At 51.8% G+C, this 9,355-nt stretch overlaps 1 protein-coding gene across 2 annotated transcripts in view; it reads right to left on the minus strand.

The window, feature by feature from the left end:
• Soga1 (suppressor of glucose, autophagy associated 1) overlaps window positions 1-9,355 on the minus strand; it is a 69,227-nt gene that overhangs the window by 55,942 nt on the left and 3,930 nt on the right. The window lies entirely within an intron of this gene.

The following is a 9,355-nucleotide window of genomic DNA, read 5'->3' on the forward strand; positions in this document are numbered from 1 at the left end:
TTGTATCAGAAGCACTCAAGACTTGGACACCAAAGAAATTGCTAATATCTTCATATCCTATAACGGTTGTTGCAAAAATGTCAAAATATTGTTTATACTCATCAGTACCTTGTAATTACAGTAGTTAAAGCAGCTATCAGAATCCAAGAGTTAACAAGCACATAACTATATCATAGTTGTAGCATACTTTAGTAATTGTTTCAATCTAGCTTGAATCTCCTTGGATTTGGAGGTTAACACTGAAAGACATTATCCTGAGGGTCTCAGCAGAGGTTATAACCTATAATAGGGTCCTATAACAGTATAACTTATAACAGTAATAGGGTCCATGCATAGAATACAATGCCAGAGCCTCTATTCTCTTGGGAGCACCATGATCTGCAAAGCCTGGGTTATTACCCCAGCCCCTGATAGCTCAGAGCATCAAAAGGGAGAAACAACACTGGGGAGATGGCTGGGCGGGCAAAGTACTCGCTGTGCAAGCACACAGATCTGAGGTCATCCGGCACCCATGGATAAAGCCAGGCGTGGAGACAGGCAGATCCCTGAACTTCCTGGCCAGCCCTGACTTCAGATCCAAGGATTGATTCTGTGCCGCCTACATGGATGTAAGATGATTGACTGTCCCTGAGAACACAGAGGGGAATGGCTTTGGTGAAGTCCTTCCTTGTACAGGAGTGCAGACTGTGTGCATGATGGATCTGGCCTGTGGGAAATGAGGACTGGACACGACATCCCTTTGCAGACACACAGCAAGTGGCAGTGGGTAGTCTGACCCCAGAGACAGTCCCAACCAAGAAGGAGCCAAGGGGACATAAAGTTCCTGAAGACAAGAGGATGATATGTGGAGACCCTCAACTCCCTCCCACTGGAGAATAACTCCCAGTGCCACCCTGGAAGCCTAATGACCACATCTGAGATCCCAGTTGTGCCCAGGCAGGGTCAGAAGCTGGGAACTGACAGCCTATCGCAGTGAGCCCACAGACAGCACACCTGGGCCTCCTGCTCTGTCACTGCCTCCTAACTCTTTACCTCAGAAACACAGACTTCCTTGGGCACATCCAGGTGTTTGAATACTTAGTGAGTGCCTACAGCAGGCCTGGTGGCCGGGCCCAGATTCTTGTCATGGTGACCCTTCCTTGACCTCAGTAAGCTGCTCCCAACTTAGTACAAGACACAGTAATTCTCCCTCCCTCTCTTTCTCCCCCCACCCCCATCGCTTCTCCAGCTCCGGGGATTGAACTCAGCACCTTGCATATTAGTGCTTGCTCTGTACCCCAGCTCCCAAAGAGTGATTTTTTTTTAATGAACTATTTATTTATTTTATGTATGTGAGTACGGACCAGAAGAGGGCGTCAGATTCCGTTACAGATGGTTGTGAGCCACCATGTGGTCGCTGGGAATTGAACTCAGGACCTCTGGAAGAGCAGTCAGTGCTCTTAACCCCTAAGCCATCTCTCCAGCCTGTGATTTTTTTTTTAATACTTAAAATGTGATTAAAACTGTTTAAATGTTCCCTGCTTTAAGCCCTCCAATGATAATCAAAACGTGGGGACAGCCCACGTGACTCCTGACTCACAAATGGCTAAGCTGTGACCCCACCATGTAACACCAGCAGCAGCGAGGGGTGGGGGTGGGGGTGGGGTGCTCTGGAAGCCTGGAGCAGCCGGGCTTTGACTCCTCGAAGGAAGCCAGCCACAGGAGATGCTGAGGGTGCCATGCATGTGACACTGTGAATGGGTGAGGCTAAGGGACAGAGAACAGATCAGTAGTCGAGGGAGGGCTCTGGTTGTAGAGGAAGTTTGGCTGAACAATGAACACTTCTAATCCCCCACTCCCTTTCTTTTTTGATTGCTAAGGATTAAACCCAGCATCTCTCACATGTGAAGTCCAGGCTCTGGCCCTGAGCTACTACATCCCTAGCTCTCAGGTATAACTTATATACAGTAAAAATAAAATTAAATTTAAAAAAAATTAATGTATCCAATTAGGGGCCTGTGAGCTGGTTCAGGGAGCAAAGACCCTTACCACCAAGCTTGACGATTTGACTTTAATTCCAAGAACCCACTTGATGGGAGGGGAGAACCAAGTTCCACAAGGACCCCCACATGCACGCCCACACTCACATTAATTAATTAACTAAGTAGATAGATAAATAGATTGAAGAAGAAATACAATCCTAATGTACCTAGTTTATAGGCGTTAGCCCTTATCTTGACTGGGGTTAACAGTTATAGTACATTTATCAAAACTTATTTTACAGTGAGACCTTTTTTTCAAATAGACATAAAGCAAAGCAGAAACAGAACCTCCGGGGGGTCTCGTTCATCACGCAGAGCAAACCTATCCTAGGAGCTCAGGCTCCACCAGGCCCAACCCTGACTCCCTTCACCTCCATGTCCCTTAACCACCCCTCACGTGGGCCACACTCAGCCACCCGAGTCTTCCTGCACCAGCAGAAATCACCTGGCCTGTCACAGCCTTCAGCCTCTGCCATTCCTGTGTGGGTGGCCTATGGCACCTCCTGTCAGGCCTCCTGCCAAGCCGTGCAGCCTACCCTTCTCCTTCCCTCACACTGCACGACACAGTTCTATTAGTGACGGGTATTTTACTCATTTGTCTGCTTGGTTGTGGAAGACCCACTTCAGTCACCAGAGAACGGGCACATATAGAGGGGCTCAAGAAATAGCCATGAGGGAACAGAACAGCCAGGCTGAAGGGAGGACCACCATCCCACTGAGCAGCTGCAGCAACTGTTTAGACTCCGAGGCCAATCTCCACGGAGGCTTCAACTCCCAGCACCATGACACCCGACCGCAGCCGTGACATATTCCAAATCTTACCCAAATGGATCATTTCCTGCCCAGCTCAAAAGCAGACTTAGGGATGGACAGGAAAAGCTATGCTCTATATGGGGCCAGGGACTTCACTCTAATCAACCACTCTACAAAGGACCAGGGGCTCCGCTTTGCCCTCCTCCTCCCACACCACTTGGCTACCATGGTCCTCCCCTGGGCCAAGGCCCAGGCTGCCTACCCATCTGCCACCCTGGCTCCAGACCACTTGTCACCCACTCTGGCCCTGGCAACCTACCCCAGCTATGGAAGAGCTGACCAGCAGTGGCCACAGGGACAGCAGGCCAGCCCCACCCAAAAGGCCAGAAAAGCCATCTGCTGTCCCTCCTCCTCCCCGGGACTCTGACAGGGCTCCAGATGAGATCATCACAGTCAGACCCCAGGAGAAGGCTGCAAAGAGCTTCACTTCCCTCCCAGTTTGAATGCAAACACTCCAGGAGAAGGGGAACTCAAAGACTCCTTGTCCTTTACAGAACGCGCAGTGAGGCCAAGAAGGACTCTGGGTTCCTGCCTCCTGTTCAAGCTCAACCCAGCTTAGCCTCTGTGGGCAGAGGTTTGGGGGAATCAGGGTTAAGTGTCACAGAGGAAGTCACATCCAGCCATGCATCACCGAGTTACAGGATCTCAATGCTCCTGTTCCATTGGCACTGGGGATATCTGACCCTAGAGATCTATGAGGTCCCACTTCTCTGGGCCCTGCCTCTCCAACACCAGAGAGAGCAGACAGACTGACCACGGCAGGCTCATGCCAACAGCACACAGTTAGTCCCTCCCTCCCCAGTAGGCAAGAAGCCTGAAAGCAGAGGCGTCAGGAGTCAGGACTTAGGCTCATTTTGAGGCTCATAAATGGGACAACAGAAGTAACAACAGCTGGGCACTTCCAAGGGTATGGCATGTGCCAGACACCAGCAGAGGTGAGAAGCTATTCTCTCTTTCTCATTGGTGATACTTTGTGGCAAGCTCTATTCTTACCCTGCCCACTTCCCAGGGGAACCAACTGAGGCTGAGGGAGGGAAGTGAGGTTGTCTCCAGGTCTCTCTCTCTCTCTCTCTCTCTCTCTCTCTCTCTCTCTCTGTGTGTGTGTGTGTGTGTGTGTGTGTGTGTGTGTGTAGCCTAGGGGCAGCGCCCCGAGGCCCTGGGCTGCTGGGCACACTCAAGGAAGCACAGACACTGTCTCTCCTGTCCTGCCCAGGAAGGAAGGCAGCTTTGGATCAGGGTTTGTTGACAACATCCCCCAACCTCTGGGCTTCAGCCAAGTCTGTAACAGAAAAGGGCAGGGAGTCGAGGCTTGCAGAATCACCGAGAACCACACGGCCTGAATCCCTCTTGTCCTTTACAGCTAATGTGACTAGCAAGCAAGGTGACGTAATGCTCGGGCTGCAGTTTAAGCCTGGTTAGAAGGAAGGGGCTAAGCACCCTGGAAGCGCCACACTGCATGCAGAAGCAGGAGTGGCTGCTGCGAAGCCAGAAATGTCCTGTTAACAAGTCTAGTCACTGTGAGCTAAATGTCCCACCGAGGAGTCCCCACAGCTCCTAGTACCTAACACAGGAAACCAGGCCTGGAGCAGTCCCCAGGAGATCATGGAAAGGGGACAGGGGAATGGATCCATAATGAAAGGGCAAAGAGGACACTGGGGGCGTCTGGGTGAAAAGGCTGGGGAAGCAAGACTTAAAGGCAGCTCAGCCGCGCACTTAGCCATGGGCTGGGACAGGAGGATGGTGCCTAGGCAAGGCAGACCAGGGAGGGGTGACCAAACAAAGTCTGGTGCTACTGAAGAGTCCCAAAGAGCCACGGAGGCTCAGGCAGTTGGGGAATCACAGCACAAACACATACACACACATACACACACACACACACACACACACACACACACACACACACACACATACACACCAGCAGTTGGGGAATCACAGCACACACACATACACACACACACACATACACACACACACACACACACACACACACACACACACACCAGTCACCTTTATTTTCATCTGTAGCCCAGGCAGGAGATGTTTTACCACTATCTTGGAATGGGCCCCCAAGGGTGGTCCTTCACCACTAAGCGAGCATCACCAGGTTGCAAATGAGACACAGGTTTTGGCCATCAGGGGAGGAGTGACTTAGGGTAAGTGAGCTGCCAAGGAGAAATGTGTCTACACATTTCTGGAGCTGTTGAAGGGTAAGGGCTGACAACCAGGATGAGTGAAACACAGAGGGGACCAACTCCTCACACACCGGCTCCCTCCTGTTGAATGATCATGGTGACACTGCAGAACATTTCCTGGAGGGGGAACAGGGAGCAAAGCACAGGCCCAGATGCAGCCCAGGCTTGGTCCAGATCCCAAGCTTTCAGACCTTTAGACTGAGACAAGGGAGGGATGAACAGTAGCTTCTACCTCCTCCGACTCCTGCCCCAGCTTGGAAAGCCAGCAAAGGCAGCCACAGTGCTGACCGCAGGGGCCCCACCTTCCTGCACCAGAGGGGTGTGTATAGACTACAGATGATGTCATATGTTGGAGGCTAGGGGCTGGCCACAGTTAGAACCCTGGCTGACAGCCAGCCCTTTGCCTTGAACTTAACCAAGCCCTTTTCTGGAGTGTCCCTCTGCCACAGAGGCTACCTAGAGCCTGGAGTCCCTCCCATCTTCTGTATACAGGACAGAAATGGGCTCTCATGTGTCTGAACTCTTATCTCCCAGAGTATCTGCAAGAAAGGGATTGAATTCCCTCTATACAGACTGGAAGACTGAGGTTCCAAGAGGCAACATGCACAGGAAGGGACATAACAAGGTGTGGCTTGGCCTCGGACCTGATTCTAAAGACGGAGTGTGCCTGTGGGACCTCACAGTCTTCCTTGCTTTTGCCTTCATTGGCACCCTGAGATAGCAGCAATTTTGTGCCTAGTGCTAGGGCCACCTGGCCCCAGCCCTGCTACAAACCAACAAAACTATCTTCCAGCCAAGGGTCTACTGCTCAGGTACCTAGTGTCCTTCCTAAGTCCTCCTGACCTTCTACTACTCCTCAACCCCAACCCCTAGTTCCATGACTCTCACACCCATGACTCAACTATTCTTTCCTCCCTCTCGCTCTGTCCTTTCCTGACAGGTCTCACTATGTAGTAACCAGCTGGCCTTGAACTCCTGCCCCAGCCTCCTGAGTACAAGGACTGAGCGTACATACCTCCACACCTGGCTCCAGCCCTCCTTTCCAAACCTACTATCCATTTCTAGGCCAGAACCATAGCTGATCAATTAAGCATACACATCTACTTAGTGAGCCCCTGCAAGGCGGCAGGCCCTTATCCAGAAGCTGAGCACTGAGGCAGCCAATCAGGCAAATCCCCAGCTGTGACACCTCCTCCTCCAGGAAGCCTGCTCAGCTGCTCTTAGGTGCGTATACCTCTTCTCACTTCTAGACTAGTTCTAGACTAGGCATGGGCACCCTCTACAGATCAGGGCATTGCGGCCTCTGTGACTTGCAGCAGAGGGAGGCAGGGTATGCAGGAAATTCCAAAGGGATTAGAAGAGTTACCCTGAGGCACCGTTCCTTCTGTGGCAGGCTTGACATGTGTCTATTTCCCTTAGTCCCACAGGGCGTGGCTCTGGAGCCTGGGCAACTTAGATGCAGTTTCTCCAGTTATGGAGACCTCCAGACTCCACCTGCAGCCCTCCTCAGCTGGGCCCCTGGGACCCCAGATCCAGACAGTTACAAACCCAGTCCTGACGCCACTTATGGTCCCGGCAGCAAGACAAGAAGCCTTATGAAACAGCTGGAAACAGAAGAGTCATACACAGTAGCTCCGGGGAACACTGACCAAGAGTTCCTGTGTTTATGTGCGTAGGTGAAATGTCACCGTCAGTGTAAATAGACGTGCGTGTGCATGAGCATGTATGTCTGGGTGCCCTGGTTAAGCAAACACCATGTCTGACATCTGCATGATCAACCCTTGTGTTGGTGCTAATGTGTGCGGAGGTTGGGTCCATCCTGCCTGCGAACCTCTTTGTGGGTATTCATGTGACATCTGTTGAACCCCAGGTACTTGTGCAAAGGTTGCTTGCTCTCTGAGGAAGAGGTGGCACTGGGTACTGGAGTGGATGGTGTCTGTGTCCCCTGACAAGTCTCTGGGATCCTATGGATGCTGGTGCGTATAGATAATGTCTGTGTGCACGTATGTGCACACTTTCCCGTGTATATGGACTTCCTGTGTCTGAGAGTGTCTTCAGGCTGTGTGAGGGAGTGTGTACTTCCCAGCCTGGCGTCTCCTGCTGCTAAGTGTTGTGTTTGGTAGTGTGTGGCATGAAGGGTCTGTCTGTCACTTTCCATGTGGATCCACAGTGAACGTGTCTGGAGGCTGGTTTCTGGAAGCATATAGCATAAGTGAGTCACTGAATGTATACATCAGCCAGGCATGAGTAACTGTGGGTCTCTAGGCTTGAGCTCTGAAGAAGTGTGCATGTGTTTATGTGTACAGGGCTGTGTCCAGGGACACAGGCCCAGCCCCTTGCAGAGTGCGCCGAGCTCTGTGGTATCCTCTGGCCACAGCAGCTGCCGCCCACATTTTCCATCCTGCTGGAGCTGCTCCCCCAACCTCCAAGCCCTGCTGCACCCCCCCTCCCCAGAAGCTACAACTCAGGGCAGGAACCAGGGGACATCGCTGACATGGTGACAGGCTGGGTCCCTCCTCTCCTATCTCCCAGGAGCTTTGAAGGAACTGCCTCAGGCATGCCACTCACAAGACTCTGGGCTACATCAGAGGAAGGGAGGGAGGAAGAGAGGGAAAGGATGGTGATTGGGTTGGCACATTTACTGAGCAATGGACACTGCATCCTCACAATTAAGAGGTCCATGACAATTCAATCCCCATTTTACAGACATGTATAAAATGCCCCAGAGGCACACCCCCACCTACAGGCTTAGATAGATATCAATCAGCCTTTTAGGTTTTTGTTTTTTGAGACTCAGTCTTAGCCCAAGCTGGCCTTGAACTCACTACACTGCCGAGGATAGCCTTCCTCTGCCTCCCAAATGGCAGGATTACAGACGGGCGTGTGCCAGCATTCCAGGCTTATTCGGATCTAGGGATGGAGCCAGGGCTTTGTGCATGCTGAGCAGACACTGCCCCAACTGAGCTTACTCACCATGGCTGCCTACAAATCTTGGCCTGGCACCTGGCCCACAGGACTCCTCTCACCAACCTCTATCCAAGACCAGACACGCCAGTAGCGATCAAAAGCACAGTCTCGCCGGCCACATGGCAGAAGGATATGGACCAAGAGTGAACAGCAAGGTTGGAATATGGGCTGTATGACAGAATCCTGGAGTCTCCACTTGCCCATCTATATAATGGCAATCGCCAGTCAGTAAGGGCTTTTCTCTGGGACCTGTGACTCCCAGCTGGAACCCCCAGGCAGGGGCCTAGTCTCCCCACTGCCAGCCTGTGCAGGGGGGAATGTGATCTTGCCTGTCTATCCTGCCTGAAGCGGGAGGGTTTATTAACCCTCAAGGGCTGAGGATGCCCACCCTCCCGACTCCTCCCAGTTCCTCCGAAAATGAACAAACAGACATCCTGTCTGCTCATTGGCTTGAAATCCTAACAGTTCCTCACAATACAAGGATCTCACTTTCAGATGCTTTCTTCACTATTTACATCTACCCTGATTACTGAGAAAATCCTTGGAGAGTGTCCAGGCACACCCCATCCGTCATCTCCATTATACAAATGAAACAAACAAAACAAAACAAAACAAAAACAAGAGCATCGCGGAGAGGTCCAGCCCTTGACCATGACCACACAGCAAAGGTAGAATCAGGGCTCCAAGCCAGATCTTTGAGCTCCAGTACTCTGAGATACAACATGGCCCAGGGGGACAAGGGGAACGGTTAGTGGTCATAGGGACCTCAGGCCACTGGGTCAAAGTCAGACCCAGTTAACCTGGCTGCTCTACAGCTAAAGTTGTATTTCTGGGTCCTAAAAACCACATCGGATGACCCCCCCACCCCCCCACCCCCCGCAGACACCTTGACTAGAAGGGACCTCATGTCAGACTGTAGCCACCACACATACCTCCCCAGTTGCACCCCAGGGATCACAACCAACACTAAGAACCATTTACATGATGCTCCCACCAACCCTATGCCTGTATCCAGGCCTCTCTGCATAGTTCAAGTGACACCAAGCTCACCACCTTCCCTGCAGAAGTGCTTTCTGTCTTTTCACTGGCAGAGGCTAGAGGTTCTGCTACCTCTCTAACTTAGGTCCTAGAGCAGGGGTTCTTAAGACAGGAGATATGCAGTTACCCAAGGGTCCTTCCTGGTTGACAGTTTACCCACACCGTGCCACCCCTAGCGCACACACACACACACACACACACACACACACACACAGGGAGGTGAACCTGACGAGAGAGCCAGCTAGAGTCCAGGGCATTCCCTGGACTCAGAAGGTCAGTCTGCAGTGCACACCCTGGGGATTTGGAGTCATTTTCCTTCTAACC

This window comes from Mus musculus, chromosome 2, assembly GCF_000001635.26.
Source record: "Mus musculus strain C57BL/6J chromosome 2, GRCm38.p6 C57BL/6J".
NCBI lineage: Eukaryota > Metazoa > Chordata > Mammalia > Rodentia > Muridae > Mus > Mus musculus.